Source organism: Oncorhynchus mykiss, chromosome 27 (assembly GCF_013265735.2).
Source record: "Oncorhynchus mykiss isolate Arlee chromosome 27, USDA_OmykA_1.1, whole genome shotgun sequence".
Classification (NCBI taxonomy): Eukaryota; Metazoa; Chordata; class Actinopteri; order Salmoniformes; family Salmonidae; genus Oncorhynchus; species Oncorhynchus mykiss.
Window position 1 is genome coordinate 36,572,001 of NC_048591.1, and position 21,897 is coordinate 36,593,897.

At 43.1% G+C, this 21,897-nt stretch overlaps 1 long non-coding RNA gene across 1 annotated transcript; it reads right to left on the minus strand.

Annotated features, from left to right (window-relative positions):
• Positions 1-7,044: 7,044 nt before the first annotated feature.
• Positions 7,045-21,650, minus strand: LOC110507945. The gene is made up of 6 exons (XR_005040079.1): positions 21,488-21,650; positions 19,368-19,757; positions 18,723-18,862; positions 18,568-18,638; positions 18,337-18,451; positions 7,045-8,824 (listed from the first exon to the last, which is right to left on the minus strand). It is a non-coding gene; the product is annotated as an uncharacterized LOC110507945 (long non-coding RNA).
• Between the last annotated feature and the right edge of the window lie 247 nt (positions 21,651-21,897).

Sequence of the window (21,897 nt, forward strand, 5' to 3'; positions counted from 1 at the left end):
AAGAGACTCTCTTCTTCATCATCCTCTTCTTCCTCAGGACAGGGAAACACACAAGCACACACACAACTCTTTGGAAGTGATTGTGTGCATATTTGTGAGTGTATGTATGTATCTACAGATGTAGGATTTTAATTTGACCAGTATTGTCGTGGGAAAATAAACCTGCAGAAACAGGATTTGGACATTTAGTCCATAATGTTGCTTAATCGGTGGTTAGGCTATTAGCTGTACAAAAGAACGCTACATGAAAAGTGCAATACTGTTAATATAATCATGTGTTAGTGTGGGTTTTCAGTGAATTTATGTAAATCCCGAAGCTCATCTGCATTTCCTATATATACAGTGCCTTGCAAAAGTATTCGGCCCCCTTGAACTTTGCGACCTTTTGCCACATTTCAGGCTTCAAACATAAAGATATAAAACTGTATTTTTTTGTGAAGAATCAACAACAAGTGGGGCACAATCATGAAGTGGAACGACATTTATTGGATATTTCAAACTTTTTTAACAAATCAAAAACTAAAAAATTGGGCGTGCAAAATTATTCAGCCCCTTTACTTTCAGTGCAGCAAACTCTCTCCAGAAGTTCAGTGAGGATCTCTGAATGATCCAATGTTGACCTAAATGACTAATGATGATAAATACAATCCACCTGTGTGTAATCAAGTCTCCGTATAAATGCACCTGCACTGTGATAGTCTCAGAGGTCCGTTAAAAGCGCAGAGAGCATCATGAAGAACAAGGAACACACCAGGCAGGTCCGAGATACTGTTGTGAAGAAGTTTAAAGCCGGATTTGGATACAAAAAGATTTCCCAAGCTTTAAACATCCCAAGGAGCACTGTGCAAGCGATAATATTGAAATGGAAGGAGTATCAGACCACTGCAAATCTACCAAGACCTGGCCGTCCCTCTAAACTTTCAGCTCATACAAGGAGAAGACTGATCAGAGATGCAGCCAAGAGGCCCATGATCACTCTGGATGAACTGCAGAGATCTACAGCTGAGGTGGGAGACTCTGTCCATAGGACAACAATCAGTCGTATATTGCACAAATCTGGCCTTTATGGAAGAGTGGCAAGAAGAAAGCCATTTCTTAAAGATATCCATAAAAAGTGTCGTTTAAAGTTTGCCACAAGCCACCTGGGAGACACACCAAACATGTGGAAGAAGGTGCTCTGGTCAGATGAAACCAAAATTGAACTTTTTGGCAACAATGCAAAACGTTATGTTTGGCGTAAAAGCAACACAGCTGAACACGCCATCCCCACTGTCAAACATGGTGGTGGCAGCATCATGGTTTGGGCCTGCTTTTCTTCAGCAGGGACAGGGAAGATGGTTAAAATTGATGGGAAGATGGATGGAGCCAAATACAGGACCATTCTGGAAGAAAACCTGATGGAGTCTGCAAAAGACCTGAGACTGGGACGGAGATTTGTCTTCCAACAAGACAATGATCCAAAACATAAAGCAAAATCTACAATGGAATGGTTCAAAAATAAACATATCCAGGTGTTAGAATGGCCAAGTCAAAGTCCAGACCTGAATCCAATCGAGAATCTGTGGAAAGAACTGAACTGCTGTTCACAAATGCTCTCCATCCAACCTCACTGAGCTCAAGCTGTTTTGCAAGGAGGAAAGGGAAAACATTTCAGTCTCTTGATGTGCAAAACTGATAGAGACATACACACCCCAAGCGACTTACAGCTGTAATCGCAGCAAAAGGTGGCGCTACAAAGTATTAACTTAAGGGGGCTGAATAATTTTGCACGCCCAATTTTTCAGTTTTTGATTTGTTAAAAAAGTTTGAAATATCCAATAAATGTCGTTCCACTTCATGATTGTGTCCCACCTGTTGTTGATTCTTCACAAAAAAATACAGTTTTATATCTTTATGTTTGAAGCCTGAAATGTGGCAAAAGGTCGCAAAGTTCAAGGGGGCCGAATACTTTCGCAAGGCACTGCATATATATATATATATATATATATATATATATATATAAGTCGGAAGTTTACATACACCTTAGCCAAATACATCTAAACTCAGTTTTTCACAATTCTTGACATTTAATCCTAGTAAATATTCCCTGTTTTAGGTCAGTTAGGATCACCACTTTATTTTAAGAATGTGAAATGTCAAAATAATAGTAGAGATAATTATTTATTTCAGCTTTTATTTCTTTCATCACATTCCCAGTGGGTCAGAAGTTTACATACACTCAATTTGTATTCTGTAGCATTGCATAACTTGGGTCAAACGTTTTAGGTTGCCTTCCACAAGCATCCCACAATAAGTTGGGTGACAGAGAGAGTGTAACTGAGTCAGGTTTGTAGGCCTCCTTGCTCGCCCACACTTTTTCAGTTCTGCCCACAAATGTTCTATAGGATTGAGGTCAGGGCTTTGTGATGGCCACTTCAATACCTTGACTTTGTTGTCCTTAAGCCATTTTGAAGCAACTTTGGAAGTATGCTTGGGGTCATCGTCTATTTGGAAGACTCATTTGCAACCAAGCTTTAACTTCTTGACTGATGTTTTGAGATGTTGCATCAATATATCCACATTATTTTCCTGCCTCATGAAGCCATCTATTTTGTGAAGTGCACCAGTCCCTCCTGCAGCAAAGCACCCCCACAACATGTTGCTGCCACCCCCGTGCTTCACGGTCGGGATGGTGTTCTTCGGCTTGCAAGCCTCCCCCCTTTTCCTCCAAACATAACGATGGTCATTATGGCCAAACAGTTCTATTTTTGTTTCATCAGACCAGAGGACATTTCTCCAAAAAGTATGATCTTTGTCCCCATGTACAGTTGCAAACCGTAGTCTGTCTTTTTTAATGGCGGTTTTGGAGCAGTGGCTTCTTCCTTGCTGAGTGGCCTTTCAGGTTATGTCGATATAGGACTCGTTTTACTGTGGATATAGATACTTTTATACTTGTTTCCTCCAGAATCTTCACAAGGTCCTTTGCTGTTGTTATGGGATTGATTTGCACTTCTCACATCAAAGTACGTTCATCTCTAGGAGACAGAACGCGTCTCCTTCCTGAGCGGTATGACGGCTGCGCGGTCCCATGGTGTTTATACTTGCGTTCTATTGTTTGTACAGATGAACGTGGTACCTTCAGGCGTTCTCTTCCAAGGATGAACCAGACTTGTGGAGGTCTACAATTGTTTTTCTGAGGTCTTGAATGATTTATTTTGATTTTCCCATGATGTCAAGCAAAGAGGAACAGAGTTTGAATGTAGGCCTTGAAATACATCCACAGGTACACCTCCAATTGACTCAAATTATGTAAATTAGCCTGTCAGAAGCTTCTAAAGCCATGACACAATTTTCTGGAATTGTCCAAGCTGTTTAAAGGCACAGTCAACTTAGTGTATGTAAACTTCTGACCCACTGGAATTGTGATACAGTGAATTATAAGTGAAATAATCTGTCTGTAAACAATTGTTGGACAAATGACTTGTGTCATGCACAAGTACTAACAGACTTGCCAAAACTATATTTTGTTAACAAGAAATGTGTAGAGTGGTTGAAAAACTAGTTTTAATGACTCCAAGTGTATGGAATCTTCTGACTTCAACTGTATGTACACTACCGTTCAAACGATTGGCTTTGAAAGGTTTTTGTTTTTGAAATATTTTTTTTGACCATTAAAATAACATCAAATTGATCAGAAATACAGTGTAGACATTGTTAATGTTGTAAATGACTATTGAATATCTACATAGGCGTACAGAGGCCCATTATCAGCAACCATCACTCTTGTGTTCCAATGGCACGTTGTTGTGTTAGCTAATCCAAGGTAATCTATTTAAAAGGGTAATTGATCATTAGAAAACCTTTTTGCAATTATGTTAGCACAGCTGAAAACTGTTGTGTTGATTAAAGAAGCTGTCAGGTGTGCTCCCTCTCCAGCCTCTCGGTCACCAGGCTGCTCGTTATGACGCACACTTGTCACCAGCGCTACGCGCATAATGACACTCGCCTGGACTCCATCACTCTCCTTATTGATCAAATAGCCCTTACACTGCCTGCAGGTGTGTTTTTGGTCATTGTCTTGTTGAAAAACAAATAGTCCCACAGCGCAAACCTGATGGGATGGCGTATCAAGTGTGCTTTGAATTCTAAATAAATCACTGACTGTGTCACCATCACACCTCCTCCATGCTTCACGGTGGGAACCACACATGCAGAGATCATCCGTACACCCACTCTGTGTCTCATGAAGACACAGCGGTTGGAACCAAAAATCTCAAATTTGGACTCATCAGACCAAAGGACAGATTTTCCCCATTCTAATGTCCATTGCTCGTGTTTCTTGGCCCAAGCAAATCTCTTCTTATTGGTGTCCTTTAGTAGTGGATTGTTTGCCCCAATTCAACCATGAAGGCCTGATACATGTAGTCTCCTCTGAATAGTTGATGTTGAAATGTGTCTGTTACTTGAACTCTGTGAGGTATAATCTGAGGTGCAGTTAATTGCCGATTTCTGAGGCTGGGTACACTAATGAACTTATCCTCTGCAGCAGAAGTAACTCTGGGTCTTCCTTTCCTGTGTTGGTCCTCATGAGAGACAGTTTCATCATAGTGCTTGATGGTTTTTGAAGACTGCACTTGAAGAGACGTTCAAAGTTCTTGATATTTTCCTGATTAACAGACCTTCATGTCTTAAAGTAATGATGGACTGTAGTTTCTCTTTGATTATTTGAGCTGTTCTTGCCATAATATGGACTTAGTCTTTTACCAAATAGGGCTGTCTTCTATATATCACCCCTACCTTGACACAACACAACTGATTGGCTTAAATGTATTGAGAAGGAAAGAAATTCCACAAAGGAACTTTTAACAAGGCACCTCATGAAGCTGGTTGAGAGAATGCCAAGCATGTGCAAAGCTGTCATCAAGGCTACTTTGAAGAATCTCAAATGTAAAATATATTTAGATTTGTTTAACACTTTTTTGGTTACTATATGATTCCATAGGTGTTATTTCATAGTTTTGATGTCTTCACTATTATTCTACAATGTAGAAAATAGTTTTAAAAAGAAAGAAAAACCCTTCAATGAGTAGGTGTGTCCAGACATTTGACTGGTACTGTACATCTACAGTATGCACGCACCACTTTTCACTTTTTATTTTTTCAAACAAGTTTTTTTTTCTCAATACACCTGACCAATTTGGACTATTTTATTTATGTCCATTACATGAAATCCAAATAAAATCCATTTAAATTACAGGTTGTAGTTCAAGAAAAAAGGAAAAACGCCAAGGGGATGAATACTTTTGCAAGGCACTGTTTGTGGGGTACAGAGATGAGGTAGTCAGCATGTTAAACACTATTATTGCACAGAGTGAGTCCATGCACTCAAGGGCGCAGACAGATTTTTGCACCTAGTCGGCTCTGGGATTCAAACGAGCAACCTTTCGGTTACTGGCCCAACAGTCTTGACCACTAGGCTACCTGACAAGTCACTTAGCATATTGAACTTATTTAGGCTTCCCATAACAAAGGGGTTGAATACTTATTGACTCAAGACATTCCAGCGTTTCATTTTTTATTAATTTGTAAACATTTCTAAAAACCTTATTCCTCGTTGACATTATGGGGTGTAGGCTAGTGACACCAAAGGTTATCCATTTCAAGTTCAGGCTGTAACACAACAAAATGTAGAAGAGTCAAAGGGTGGGAATACTTTCTGAAGGCACTGTAAACACACAGTGTACAAAACATTAAGAACACCTGCTCTTGACAGACTGACCAGGTGAATCCAGGTGAAAGCTATAATTAAATATTTTTTATTTATTTAACCTTTATTTAACTAGGCAAGTCAGTTAGGAACAAAATCTTACTTACAATGACGGCCGATATTTGATGTCACTTGTTCAATCAGTGTAGATGAAGGAGAGGAGACAGGTTAAATCCACCAATCAGTGTAGGTGAAGGGGAGGAGACATGTTAAATCCACCAATCAGTGTAGATGAAGGAGAGGAGACATGTTAAATCCACCAATCAGTGTAGGTGAAGGGGAGGAGACATGTTAAATCCACCAATCAGTGTAGGTGAAGGGGAGGAGACAGGTTAAATCCACCAATCAGTGTAGGTGAAGGGGAGGAGACATGTTAAATCCACCAATCAGTGTAGATGAAGGAGAGGAGACAGGTTAAAGAAGTATCTTTGAGCCTTGAGACAATTGAAACGTTGATTGTGTATGTGTGCCATTCAGAGGGTAAATGGACCAGACATACGATTTAAGTGCCTTTGAACGGGGTATGATAGTAGGTGCCAGGAGCACCGGTTGTGTCAAGAACTGCAACGCTGCTGGGTTTTTCACACTCAACAGTTTCCCGTGTGTATTAAGAATGGTCCACCACCCAAAGGGCATCTAGCCAACTTGACACAACTATGGGAATCAATTGGAGTCAACATGGGCCAGCATCCCTGTGGAACGCTTTCGACACATTGCCTGTGTGCATCTGGGAATGGCAGGCAGCAAGGCACTGTGTGTGTGAGTGGGGGGTCCAGAAGGGCCCAATCAGGGTGAATGTGACTTTTCTCCATGCTAATTCCCTCCCTGCAGGGAAGAAGAGGCTCTACATCTCTATGGAACCCTGGCAGAGAGGGACACAGAGGAATGGCCCTCCCATATTCCCTCCTCACCTTCTGCAACACCAGCTCCACCATCACACACACACACACACACACACACACACACACACACACACACACACACACACACACACACACACACACACACACACACACACACACACACACACACACACACACACACACACACACACACACACACACACACACACACACACACAATGCAAAATGCTCTCCTGCTTTCTCACACATACACAATTCTCACAGTATGCACACGCACGCGTGCATGCACACTGCATTCCCAATAAATTCCTCCATCATGTTGTCACCAGAACGACAACTGTTGTTGTTCTAGAATTCCCACCCACACTCCGTGACACAACAGACAGGTTAGAGTGACAGCGGAACACCAACAAGACAAAGACAGGAATTTCCATTGACCACAGCAGCTTTATTTACAACACGATGGGGGTTCATATGCAACAATGAAAAATGTGTTGCTTCTTTAGCTCGGCTCCTTGTAAACGTGAAGGATACATTAAAGTGTCTAAATAATATTCATATCTTTACAATGTCAGATTGATTCCCACCGAACACCACTAAACATTTTTGTGACAAAGGCCGCAATGCATCCAACTATACTGAAACATTTCACGAGGCAGTTTATTGATATCCATCATTTATCATCCATAAACTTGAGTTACTTTCTAATGTCACCGTTTACATGACTCAGATGACTCAGAACCAATGTGTGTGTGCTGTGGATACAGTATGAAGAGTAACAGACAGCCAGTGCAATGTGTTTCTTCTGAGAGGTTCTATTTAAGCAGTAAGGCCCAAGGAGGTGTGGTATATAGCTAATATACCACGGCTAAGGGCTGTTCTTATGCACGACTCAATGTGGAGTGCCTGGATACAGCACTTAGCCGTGGTATATTGGTCATATTCCACAAACCCCCGACATCACACAAATCACAGCTGTCAGCCAATCAACATTCATGGCTTGCACCACCCAGTTTATAATTCTTATTATTAACCGGGTAGATTGGGTCCTGTCCTCAGACAATATACCACGGGTATAACACAAAATGGCTTGTTTACTGTTCTAATTACATTGGTAACCAACCAGTTTATAATAGCAATAACGCTCCTCTGGGGTTTGTGGTATATGGTCATGTTGCGTCATGCATAAGAACAGCCCTTAGCCGTGGTATATTGGCCATATACCACACCCTCTTGGGCCTTATTGACTAATTAGCTCCATGAAAACCAACTCATGGCTACGAGGTGATACGTTACTATGAAGTGATACGTTACTACGAAGTGATACGTTACTACGAGGTGATACGTTACTACGAGGTGATACGTTACTACGAGGTGATACGTTACTACGAGGTGATACGTTACTACGAGGTGATACGTTACTACGAGGTGAGACGTTACTATGAGGTGATACGTTACTATGAGGTGATACGTTACTACGAGGTGATACGTTACTACGAGGTGATACGTTACTACGAGGTGATACGTTACTACGAGGTGATACGTTACTACGAGGTGATACGTTACTACGAGGTGAGACGTTACTATGAGGTGATACGTTGAGAGGAGGGCATATATCCAGTGTCCGCGCAGTGTGTTTGTGATCGGGGCTGAGAGGAGGGCGTATATCCAGTATCCGTGCAGTGTGTTAGTGATCGGGGCTGAGAGGAGGGTGTATATCCAGTATTTGTGCAGTGTGTTAGTGATCGGGGCTGAGAGGAGGGCGTATATCCAGTATCCGTGCTGTGTGTTAGTGATCGGGGCTGAGAGGAGGGCGTATATCCAGTATCCGTGCTGTGTGTTAGTGATCGGGGCTGAGAGGAGGGCGTATATCCAGTATCCGTGCTGTGTGTTAGTGATCGGGGCTGAGAGGAGGGCGTATATCCAGTATCCGTGCTGTGTGTTAGTGATCGGGGCTGAGAGGAGGGCGTATATCCAGTATCCGTGCTGTGTGTTAGTGATCGGGGCTGAGAGGAGGGCGTATATCCAGTATCCGTGCTGTGCTGTCCTTCCCAATTACCTTCAGATGCAGACTGATAATGCCCTGCCCCTTCCCTTCCTGCCCCCCGGCCCCGCCCCTGTCCTCTGTGTGGACAGACAGGCGGAGGGTGCAGCCTTTAGAGAGGCGCTCCTGCTCGTAGGCCGCTGTCAGTTGGATGACCACCTCCCACTCCACCTGGTAACACAACAAACCAGACCAGTCAGGCCTAATACTGACACACGGCTCAACTCAAAACCAGTGTGACCTGTGTTTGGATTTGATTAAACAACTGATGAACCAGATGACATAATATACAGAAGTCTAGGATATCTTCAGAAAAGCAGAGTATTTCTGACAGTTTGACCCAAATTGTTATCTGTTGAAGGTCTAATGCAGCTGTTTTTATCTCAAATCATTTCTGGGTAACAATTAAGTACCTTATTGTGATTGTTTTCAATTCAAATGGTAAAAAAGAAACCAACTTATCTTCTTAGCTAAGAGCAACTTCTCATGCAAGAATTTTGCCATGACTGTCTGGGAGTGGTCTGAGTGAGGGGCCTAATTGGAGGAGCCTAGTGGGAGGGATATGTAACCTGAAAACGAGCTGTTATTGACAGAGGTTTGAAAGTCTTTGTTACTGGTCTATTAACTTATACCGCCTGGTGACGTCACCAAAGAGGGCAAAAATCCATCCAGCCAAAACAGGTTTTGTCAAACAGCTCTTACACTAATAGGAAGTTATTATCGTTGTCAATATTTCACAGAATTATTCCAACCTCAGTGGATATATAAATATATATATATATATACACACAACACAGAAAAATCACGTCTGACTGCACTGGGCCTTGACAGTTTTTTTCGATTGCTAAACGACAGTGGGCACAACTGGAGTCACATGTGCAAAACTTACACACGCGTCACCACTCCACTATGTCTCCCTGTCATGGCTTTTGCACCATCAGTACAGACACCAACACGAGCAGCAGCTACGTTTGGCTACATACGAACGTTAGTGGAATTCCTGCGAGAGAGTAACGGTTAATGTGATTGGATGTTAATTATTTGACTAGGTTTCCTGTATTTGACATTGTGTTCTTACAGTTTTTTTCGATTGCTAAACGACAGTGGGCACAACTGGAGTCACATGTGCAAAACTCTAATTACAGTCTGCACTACCAACAGTCACCTGAGCTAAACAGTTCACATCACCTGCAAAACTCATTCCAAGCAACACAACTCTTAACACATGGCTCAAAACACGCTCAGTGCAGCCAAACACTATGCACAACCCTCACTGAGATAACACACACTGTCACTCAGAACACACTGAGAGTAAAAACACTAGCATCAAACACCAATAAAGAAAATACAAACTTTTTATCTTTACAGTTTGAACAATTTCAGTGACTTCATACAAAGTAATATTTTCTTCAAAGAAAAGAGTGACGTTCTTTCACATGATTTATTAACATTTTTTAGAACATAACAATTCTTTAAGGTAAATGAAAATTAGCAGTTTGCTTCAATAGTCTGTAGTAATTTACGGAATTACAGTAATGAGAAAAAAAAGGTAGAAACTAAAAGTACATACTGTAATTCAAACAAATAATTGAGGGGCTAATCCTGCCTCTCTCTAGCATCAGGCCACAGGTTTTCTTCAACATCACATCTAATGTTTTCTCTTGCCATGCACCTGGGGAAGAACCTTCTGGAGTGCCTTATCCATCCCTGGCAGTCCTCTGGACTCGTGTCCTCACATCCGGCACACATGGCTTCCAAAAGAGACATTTGGTCATGTGGGTGGTGACCAAACACTTTCCACCTCCAGGCAGAGAAAAACTCCTCTATTGGGTTGAGGAAGGGTGAATATGCAGGCAGGTACAAAACCATAAATCTGTGATGTGCTGCAAACCAATCTGTGACAGCTGCAGAGTGGTGAAAAGCAACGTTATCGCAAACTATGACAAAAACTTGGGGGTTTCTTACTGGCTCCCCCTGTTCTGCTGGCACTAGCTGAGCATAGAGCTGTTCTAGGAAAGCTATAAGCCTTTCTGTGTTGTATGGGCCAATGAGTGGTGTGTTGAGAAGCAAACCATCATTGGCCATTGCAGCACACATGGTGATATTTCCCCCTCTTTGGCCTGGAACCTCCACAGTGGCCCTTTGACAGCACTCTATCTTGAATCTCCCGCAGTTTTATTGCATTGTTGACAACAACCATGTCAACAATAGCATTTTCCTGCGCATCTGAAAATATTTTTCCTCTTCCCCCTGTTGGGGGCAGCCTTTGGGTCCTGTTGTAAAAATATATTTTACAGTCAAACTTACTGTAATATATATCTGTAAATATTCTATAATTGCAATACAAAATAGATTCCTGTAATGTTTTCATTTACTGTAAGGATGTAACTCTCACCTGTTTGCATGATGGAAAATTCGCATTACAGATGCCACTGTGGATCTTTGCAGATTGGGTTGCACCCTCAACCCTGCCTCTCTCAATGAGAGACCATGGTTCACGACATGGTCTATAAGTGTAGCCCTTATTTCATCTGAAATAACAGCTCTTTGTCTTATTTGTCTTCCTCCACGCATCCGCCCTCTCCCTGCCACCCTTCTCCCTCCACGAACCCATCTTCCTTGTTCCATTTCCAAAATGAGTCTTTCTGGGCTCTACCTATATATACTGTAATATGTGTGTGTGTTCACTAACAAGTCTAAAACAAGACACCTGCTTAGCCTTTCAGCTGAAATTGCAATCAGCAGTGTTTGAAAGGCACAAGGCTGAAATCTATTCCGTTTTGAATGTGTGGTTCACAGTTTTGACAGCAGTGTGTTAGCATTTGAACAAAGTGCTGTAAATCCACAGTGTTGTGCAGGTTGTGGTTAAAGTCATGGGATAAGTGTGTAGAGTTTTGAAAACTGTGTTCAAGCAATGAAAAACGAACTAGAGTTTGGTCCACATGAACTGCTGCTGTGCAGACTGTAGTTAGAGTTTTGCACATGTGACTCCAGTTGTGTCCACTGTCGTTTAGCAATCGAAAAAAACTGTAACTCTCCTTATGTAGTCAGTAATGAAACAGAGGGGGAGACAAGTAAGTGGGAGAGCTCTGCATGGACCCTTATTGTTAGTTGAAGCAGACAAACACTAGTATGCTTTGAAAACGACTGAATAGAAAAATATACATTCAGTGTGTGTACCTCATGTTTGATGGAGAGGGCTCCGCAGTATGTGTGTGTGTGTGTGTGTGTATGTGTACCTCATGTTTGAAGGAGAGGGATCTGCAGTGTGTGTGTGTGTGTGTGTGTGTGTGTTAGTTGAAGCAGACAAACACTAGTATGCTTTGAAAACGACTGAATAGAAAAATATACATTCAGTGTGTGTACCTCATGTTTGATGGAGAGGGCTCCGCAGTATGTGTGTGTGTGTGTGTATGTGTACCTCATGTTTGATGGAGAGGGATCTGCAGTATGTGTGTGTGTGTGTGTATGTGTACCTCATGTTTGATGGAGAGGGATCTGCAGTGTGTGTGTGTGTGTGTGTATGTGTACCTCATGTTTGAAGGAGAGGGATCTGCAGTGTGTGTGTGTGTGTGTGTATGTGTACCTCATGTTTGAAGGAGAAGGATCTGCATTGTGTGTGTGTGTGTGTGTGTATGTGTACCTCATGTTTGAAGGAGAGGGATCTGCAGTGTGTGTGTGTGTGTGTGTATGTGTACCTCATGTTTGAAGGAGAAGGATCTGCATTGTGTGTGTGTGTGTGTGTGTATGTGTACCTCATGTTTGAAGGAGAGGGATCTGCAGTGTGTGTGTGTGTGTGTGTGTGTACCTCATGTTTGAAGGAGAAGGATCTGCATTGTGTGTGAATGTGTACCTCATGCTTGATGGAGAGGTCTCCACTGTGTGTGTGTGTGTGTGTGTGTGTGTGTGTGTGTGTGTGTGTGTGTTAGTTGAAGCAGACAAACACTAGTATGCTTTGAAAACGACTGAAGAGAAAAATATACATTCAGTGTGTGTACCTCATGTTTGATGGAGAGGGCTCCGCAGTGTGTGTGTGTGTGTGTGTGTGTGTGTGTGTGTGTGTGTGTGTGTGTGTGTGTGTGTGTGTGTGTGTGTGTGTGTGTGTGTCTGTGTGTGTGTGTGTGTGTGTGTGTGTGCGTGTTTTAAGGAGTGGGCTCCATAGTGCAGGTTGTACCCTCCAGCCAGCAGGTCCAGAACGGGGTGGTCCCACAGCAGAGTCATGTCATGCCTCTGCTTTGCCTAATGAGGGGAGAGAGACATGTAGGTTGGGGGGATGGTGAGACATGTAGGTTGGGGTGATGGTGAGACATGTAGGTTGGGGTGATGGTGAGACATGTAGGTTGGGGTGATGGTGAGACGTGTAGGTTGGGGTGATGGTGACACATGTAGGTCGGGGTGATGGTGAGACATGTAGGTTGGGGTGATGGTAGGACATGTAGGTTGGGGTGATGGTGAGACATGTAGGTTGGGGTGATGGTGAGACGTGTAGGTTGGGGTGATGGTGAGACATGTAGGTTGGGGTGATGGTGGGACATGTAGGTTGGGGTGATGGTGAGACATGTAGGTTGGGGTGATGGTGAGACATGTAGGTTGGGGTGATGGTGGGACGTGTAGTTTGGGGTGATGGTGAGACATGTAGGTCTGGGTGATGATGAGACATGTAGGTCTGGGTGATGGTGAGACACGTAGGTCGGGGTGATGGTGAGACGTATAGGTTGGGGTGATTGTGAGATGTGTAAGTCGGGGGATGGTGAGGTGTATAGGTAGGGTGGGAGACTCCCCAAACATATGAAAGAAGGTACTCTGGTCAGATGAGACTCAATTTGAGCTTTTTGGACATCATGGAAAACTCTATGTCTGGTGCAAACCCAACACCTCTCATCACCTCGAGAACACCATCCCCACAGTGAAGCATGGTGGTGGCAGCATCATGCTGTGGGGATGTTTTTCATCGGCAGGGACTGGGAAACTGGTCAGAATTGAAGGAATGATGGGTGGTGCTAAATACAGGGAAATTCTTGAGGGAAACCTGTTTCAGTCTTCCAGAGATTTGAGACTGGGACGGAGGTTCACCTTCCAGCAGGACAATGTCCCTAAGCATTCTGCTAAAGCAACACTCGAGGGGTTTAAGGGGAAACATTTTAATGTCTTGGAATGGCCTAGTCAAAGCCCAGACCTCAATCCAATTGAGAATCTGTGGTATGACTTAAAGATTGCTGTACACCAGCGGAACCCATCCAACTTGGAGCTGGAGCAGTTTGGCGTTGAAGAATGGGCAAAAATCTCAGTGCTTATAGATACATAACCCAAGAGACTTGCAGCTGTAATTTCTGCAAAATGTGGCTCTACAAAGTATTGACTTTGGGGGGGTGAATAGTTATGCATGCTCAAGTTTTCTGTTTTTTTGTCTTATTTATTGTTTGTTTCACAATAAAAAAACATTTGGCATCTTCAAAGTGGTAGGGATGTTGTGTAAATCAAATGATACAAACCCCACAAAAATCTATTTTAATTCCAGGTTGTAAGGCAACAAAATGGAAAAAATGTCAAGGGGGGTGAATACTTTCTCAAGCCACTGTAGGTCGGAGGATGGTGAGTTGTGTAGGTCAGAGGATGGTGAGATGTGTAGGTCGTAGGATGGTGAGATGTGTAGGTCAGAGGATGGTGAGATGTGTAGGTCAGAGGATGGTGAGACGTGTAGGTCGGAGGATGGTGAGACGTGTAGGTCAGAGGGCCACTTAAAAATGTCCTTGTTTTTGAAAGAAAAGCACAGTTTTTGTCCATTAAAACAAAATCTAAATGATCAGAAATACAGTGTTGACATTGTTAATGTTGTAAATCACTGTTGTAGCTGGAAATGGCTGATTTTTTTTATGGAATATATAGGCGTTCAGAGGCCCATTATAAGTAACCATCACTCCTGTGTTCCAATGGCACTTTGTGTTAGCTAATCCAAGTTTATAATTTTAAAAGGCCAATTGATCATTTTAAAATCATTTTGCAATTATGTTAGCACAGCTGAAAGCTGTTGTTCTGATTAAAGAGGCAATAAAACTGACCTTCTTTAGACTAGTTTAATATCTGGAGCATCAGCATTTGTGCGTTCGATTACAGTCTCAAAATGGCCAGAAACAAAGATCTTTCTTCTGAAACTCGTCAGTCTATTCTTGTTTTGAGAAATGAAGACTATTCCATGCGAGAAATTGCCAAGAAACTGAAGATCTCGTACAACGCTGTCTACTACTCTCTTCACAGAACAGTGCAAACTGGCTCTAACCAGAATAGAAAGAGGAGTGGGAGGCCCCGGTGCACAACTGAGCAAGAGTACAAGTACATTAGTGTCTAGTTTGAGAAACAGACACCTCACAAGTCCTCAACTGGCAGCTTCATTAAATAGTACCCGCAAAACACCAGTCTCAACATCAACAATGAAGAGGCGACTCCGGGATGCTGGCCTTCTAGGCAGAGTTGCAATGAAATGCCATATCTCCGACTGGCCAATAAAAACAAAAGATTAAGATGGGCAAAATAACATAGACACTGGACAGAGGAACTCTGCCTAGAAGGCCAGCATCCCGGAGTCGCCTCTTCACTGTTGACGTTGAGACTGGTGTTTTGTGGGTACTATTTAATGAAGCTGCCAGTTGAGGACTTGTGAGGCGTAGGGTGTCAGACAACATTTCTCCCTGTGTTAAAGAACAAGAATAAGAATCCTGTGCTAATGCGCTTAGCCTGGATTCAGAAATGTTAGTTATAGATTTCTCATTGAAAGCAAGTCTAAGAAGTCTATTTCTATGCTTCCCGTTTTGGGGGTCTTTTACTTTTGGTTTTGTACACCAGCTTCAAACAGCTGAAAGAAAATACAACATTTTTGTTTATGGAAAATATATTTCACAGCGGTTTAGATGGTACAATGATTCTCTACACTCTACTTGCTTGTTTTGTCACATAAACTGAAATTAGTCGAACTATTCGAATTTCAGCATCCAGGAAATAGCGAAGCGATTTCTGCATAGTGCACCTTTATTAACATGGCAAGCTCGTATGAAACATCTCTGATCACTCCTATTGATCACAGATCCCAATCGTTTTTAGATACAGTGCCTTGCGAAAGTATTCGGCCCCCTTGAACTTTGCGACCTTTTGCCACATTTCAGGCTTCAAACATAAAGATATACAACTGTATTTTTTTGTGAAGAATCAACAACAAGTGGGACACAATCATGAAGTGGAACGACATTTATTGGATATTTCAAACTTTTTTAACAAATCAAAAACTGAAAAATTGGGCGTGCAAAATTATTCAGCCCCCTTAAGTTAATACTTTGTAGCGCCACCTTTTGCTGCGATTACAGCTGTAAGTCGCTTGGGGTATGTCTCTATCAGTTTTGCACATCGAGAAACTGAATTTTTTTCCCATTCCTCCTTGCAAAACAGCTCGAGCTCAGTGAGGTTGGATGGAGAGCATTTGTGAACAGCAGTTTTCAGTTCTTTCCACAGATTCTCGATTGGATTCAGGTCTGGACTTTGACTTGGCCATTCTAACACCTGGATATGTTTATTTTTGAACCATTCCATTGTAGATTTTGCTTTATGTTTTGGATCATTGTCTTGTTGGAAGACAAATCTCCGTCCCAGTCTCAGGTCTTTTGCAGACTCCATCAGGTTTTCTTCCAGAATGGTCCTGTATTTGGCTCCATCCATCTTCCCATCAATTTTAACCATCTTCCCTGTCCCTGCTGAAGAAAAGCAGGCCCAAACCATGATGCTGCCACCACCATGTTTGACAGTGGGGATGGTGTGTTCAGCTGTGTTGCTTTTACACCAAACATAACGTTTTGCATTGTTGCCAAAAAGTTCAATTTTGGTTTCATCTGACCAGAGCACCTTCTTCCACATGTTTGGTGTGTCTCCCAGGTGGCTTGTGGCAAACTTTAAACAACACATTTTATGGATATCTTTAAGAAATGGCTTTCTTCTTGCCACTCTTCCATAAAGGCCAGATTTGTGCAATATACTTTGTTGTCCGATGGACAGAGTCTCCCACCTCAGCTGTAGATCTCTGCAGTTCATCCAGAGTGATCATGGGCCTCTTGGCTGCATCTCTGATCAGTCTTCTCCTTGTATGAGCTGAAAGTTTAGAGGGACGGCCAGGTCTTGGTAGATTTGCAGTGGTCTGATACTCCTTTCATTTCAATATTATCGCTTGCACAGTGCTCCTTGGGATGTTTAAAGCTTGGGAAATCTTTTTGTATCCAAATCCGGCTTTAAACTTCTTCACAACAGTATCTCGGACCTGCCTGGTGTGTTCCTTGTTCTTCATGATGCTCTCTGCGCTTTTAACGGACCTCTGAGACTATCACAGTGCAGGTGCATTTATACAGAGACTTGATTACACACAGGCGGATTGTATTTATCATCATTAGTCATTTAGGTCAACATTGGATCATTCAGAGATCCTCACTGAACTTCTGGAGAGAGTTTGCTGCACTGAAAGTAAAGGGGCTGAATAATTTTGCACGCCCAATTTTTCAGTTTTTGATTTATTAAAAAAGTTTGAAATATCCAATAAATGTCGTTCCACTTCATGATTGTGTTCCACTTGTTGTTGATTCTTCACAAAAAACTACAGTTTTACATCTTTATGTTTGAAGCCTGAAATGTGGCAAAAGGTTGCAAAGTTCAAGGGGGCCGAATACTTTCGCAAGGCACTGTATATATTTTAACCCCCTTTTCTCCCCAATTTCGTGATATCCAATTGGTAGTTACAGCCTGTCTCATCGCTGCACCTCCTGTACGACCTCGGGAGAGATGAAGGTCGAGAGCCATGCCTCCTCCAAATTACAACCCAACCAAGCCGCACTGCTTCTTGACACAATACCCGCTTAACCCGGAAACCAGCAGCACCAATGTGTCAGAGGAAACACCACTAAGGCGCGATGGGACAAGAACATCCCTGCCGGCATATCCCTCCCCTAACCCGGGTGACGCTGGGCCAATCCCTCCCCTAACCCGGGTGACGCTGGGCCAATCCCTCCCCTAACCCGGGTGACGCTGGGCCAATTGTGCGCCTTCCCATGGGTCTCCCGGTCGCGGCCGGCTGCAACAGAGCCTGGACTCAAATCCAGAATCTCTAGTGGCACAGCTAGCACTGTGATGCTAGCACTGTGATGCTAGCACTGTGATGCAGTGTCTTAGGCCACTTGGGAGGCTCTCAGATCCGGTTCATCTAGCTCCAACAGATTAGGATGAATTAGTTACCACTGGACACTGATCTGAGGTCAACTCGGTGTTTTTCTCTGGATGGTTGAGGTTAGGATTTAGGAAGGCTGAGCAGATCCTAGGTCTGTGCCTAAGGGCAACTTCTACCCAGGGTGCCATAGCTAGCTACATCCCTCCGGAGTTACTTTGATAAGAACGGCTATTATCACCATTCATCAGACACACACTGATGAGTCATGTGCCTATCAGTTTTCTGAGGCGGAGTTGGCTGACGGAAACAGAGTGATATTGATATTTAAATATTTATGTGATGTTAAACACTACAATCAGATCAGAGCAGAGCATCTTTTATTGATCTGAGTGGGTCTCTATAGTCAACACACACGCCAATGAAAAACACCCATATGGAGAGTACAAACCACACACAGTCCGTACATATCCCCACACACACCATCAGTCACCTTCTCAGAAGTTGAGCTCTTTGCTGACAAGCTGCTGCAGTTCAGAGGGGCAGAACGGCAGGAAGTAGACAATCTCATTGATCCGCCCCAGAAACTCGTCTCTCCGGAAATGGGCCTGGGGAGCGAAACAATGAATTCATCAATTCGAGATTTTCAAAACAGCGGCTCAACCAATCCATCTCATTGCAGAGATGCTGTGATTGGGTATAGGACGAGGGGGTGAGGAGTTACCTTCAGTATGGGGCGAATCACAGCACCCTTAAACTGCCTGGAGATGGTGACATCACTCTTCTGAACCTCATCTGGAGAAAAGGAGCAATTAACAACTGTTTAGTGTGTGTGTGTGTGTGTGTGTGTGTGTGTGTGTGTGTGTGTGTGTGTCTCACCCAGGTTGTCGGCCAGTTTCCTGCGGCTGAGCTCCTGGGCCTCCATGCTGGGCGATGTCGTCACTGGCCACGCTCAAGGTTATGATGAAGATGGTGTCCTTACACTCAATGGTCTTCCCCTTGCCATCTGTAAGACGGCCCTGAGAGAGAGAGAGAGAGAGAGAGAAGGAGAGAGAGAGAGAGAGATGGAGAGAGAGAGAGAGAGAGAGAGAGAGAGGGAGAGAGAGAGAGAGAGAGAGAGAGAGAGAGAGAAAGGGAGAGAGAGATTGTGAGAAAGATGAGAGAGAGGAGAGGGAGATGGAAAGAAAGAGAGAGAAAGTGAGAAGTGAAAAGGAGGAGATTGAGAACGAATTATGATAACAGGTAAAACTGAGGTAGATGAGCATATTGATACGAAGATGATGTCAGATAACTACTTCCTCTGATACAAAAAAAAAATTGGGGGGGCCTTTTGGGAACAGTGAGAGGTGTCTTCCTTCAGATGCTGCATGTGTCTGTGTTTCTGTGAGAACCTGGACACATCTCCTGGAATTGAATTGTGGGAGATGAGAGGTAGGCTCAGTCAATACAGGGTTAAACGGTTTATGACAGCGACTGGGAAGCTGACCCAAACGATGACAGTAGAAAATCCAGACAAGCCCTCACCTACAGTAGATAGGTAATGTATCCCAGCCCAATGACCTTCCTGGTTGTGGGAACATGAAGTCTCTTCCTGGTTGTGGGAACATGAAGTCTCTTCCTGGTTGTGGGAATATGAAGTCTCTTCCTGATTTTGGGAATATGAAGTCTCTTCCTGGTTGTGGGAACATGAAGTCTCTTCCTGGTTGTGGGAATATGAAGTCTCTTCCTGGTTGTGGGACTATGAAGTCTCTTCCTGGTTGTGGGAATGTGAAGTATCTTCCTGGTTTTGGGAATATGAAGTATCTTCCTGGTTGTGGGAATGTGAAGTATCTTCCTGGTTTTGGGAAAGTGGTGTTGATGATATCATACCTCGTGCTTCTCCTAGAATTCGGACATGTCCATACAGATGAATCCCTGAGAACAGAAGGCTTGTGGTTACTGAGCAGTACAAACACACACAAACTATGATCACTATTGCTGATACCACTATTGCTGTTGTCCATATAACGAGCCACCTGTTTGTCCAGCTCAGTCTTACCTGTGGGAAGAGGAGAGCAGTGACCAATCAGAGTGCAGTATGGACAGAGTGTTGAACATCAATGATTTGACGGAAATCCACTTTCAACCAAGCCTCTGAACATTCTAAGATGATCTCACATGATTTGAAATGGAACCTCTGAACATTCTAAGAATGATCTCACATGATTCTAAATGGAACCTCTGAACATTCTAAAGATGATCTCACATGATTCTAAATGGAACCTCTGAACATTCTAAAGATGATCTCACATGATTCTAAATGGAACCTCTGAACATGCTAAAGATGTTTTCACATGAACATTGTAACAATGATCTGGGTGGAATCTCAGGTAGATCTCTGAGCTGCTGATAGGCTATGAGGGGTTGTCCCTGCTATCTGATTCGTGGATCAATAACCATTTTTCCTGTATCAGAAGGCACAGATGAGTCACAGGGTGTTTGGTTGATAATAGTTTTGGCAGAACCTTCAATCATCTTTCTTTCTCTCTCATCGTTTTTCCCTGTATTTCTCTGTCTGTCAGGGATAATGGTTGGCAGTAAAATATTCCTCTTCTAAATGTTCATCTCCATATGGATGCTGTGTGCATTATATTCATATGGATGCTGTGTGCATTATATTCATATGGATGGTGTGAGCGTAATATCTCCAGACAGAGAGATGGGGACTTGCTGTGTTAAATATTCATGTCTCCTGGCCACTGTCGCTGGAGGCAGAGAGAATATGAACACTGTCTCCCTCCATCTATCTCCCAGCCCTGTCATATCTCACACACACACACACACACACACACACACACACACACACACACACACACACACACACACACACACACACACACACACACACACACACACACACACACCTATCCCTCAACCCTGTCATATCTCACACACACACACACACACACACACACACACACACACACACACACACACACACACACACACACACACACACACACACACACACACACACACACACACACACACACACACACACACACACACACACACACACACACACACACACACACACACACACACACCTATCTCTCAACCCTGTCATATCTTACCCAGAACAACTGCTGCTGACTGGGCCAAAATTCACCCAACATTTTGTGGGAAGCTTGTGGAAGGCTACCCAAAATGTTTGACCGAAGTTAAACCATTTAAAGGCAATGCTACTAAATACTAATTGAGTATATGTAAACTACTGACCCACTGGGAATGTGATGAAAGAAATAAAAGCTGATATTAATCATTTTTTAAATAAAGTGGTGATCCAAACTGACCTAAGACAGGGAATTTTTACTAGGATGAAATGTCAGGAATTGTGAAAAACTGAGTTGAAATGTATTTGGCTAAGATGTATGTAAACTTCCGACTTCAACTGTATACACTGGTGCCCTGCAGTGTTTGATAGGAAACCCTGATGAAGAGAGCTTGCTGTGGTGAATAAATTATTGTATTGGAGCTACTAAAGTGTGGCTTCTCCTGATCTTTTAACCAGGATACTGCTATAGAGAGGATCCATGACATCACAGCTGAGTGGTACAAATGAGTGGAACGAAGGATGAAGAGAGAGGGATGAAAAGAGGAGTTACCGATTCCAGAGGAGCCTAGGAAGAGGATGACAAGGGGATGTTCTTCATCATTCCAGCCATTCTCCTACCTCCTGATCGCTGTAGACAGAGAAAGAGAGAGAGAGAGAGAGAGAGAGAGAGAGAGAGAGAGATAGAGAGAGAGAGAGAGAGAGAGAGAGAGAGAGAGAGAGAGAGAGAGAGAGAGAGAGAGAGAGAGAGAGAAAGAGAGAGAGAGAGAGAGAGAGAGAGAGAGAGAGAGAGAGAGAAGATATAGATGCTAGAGAGAGAAATAGAGGGACAAAGGGAGGGGTTGCAGAGGAAGTATGATAAAGGAGGTAGTGTGAGGGAAGAGAGCAGGATCAGGAGCACTTGGTGGAAAGAGAGAGCAGAGCAGAGAAAGAGGGAGAGCGAGAGAGCAGAACAGAGACCTC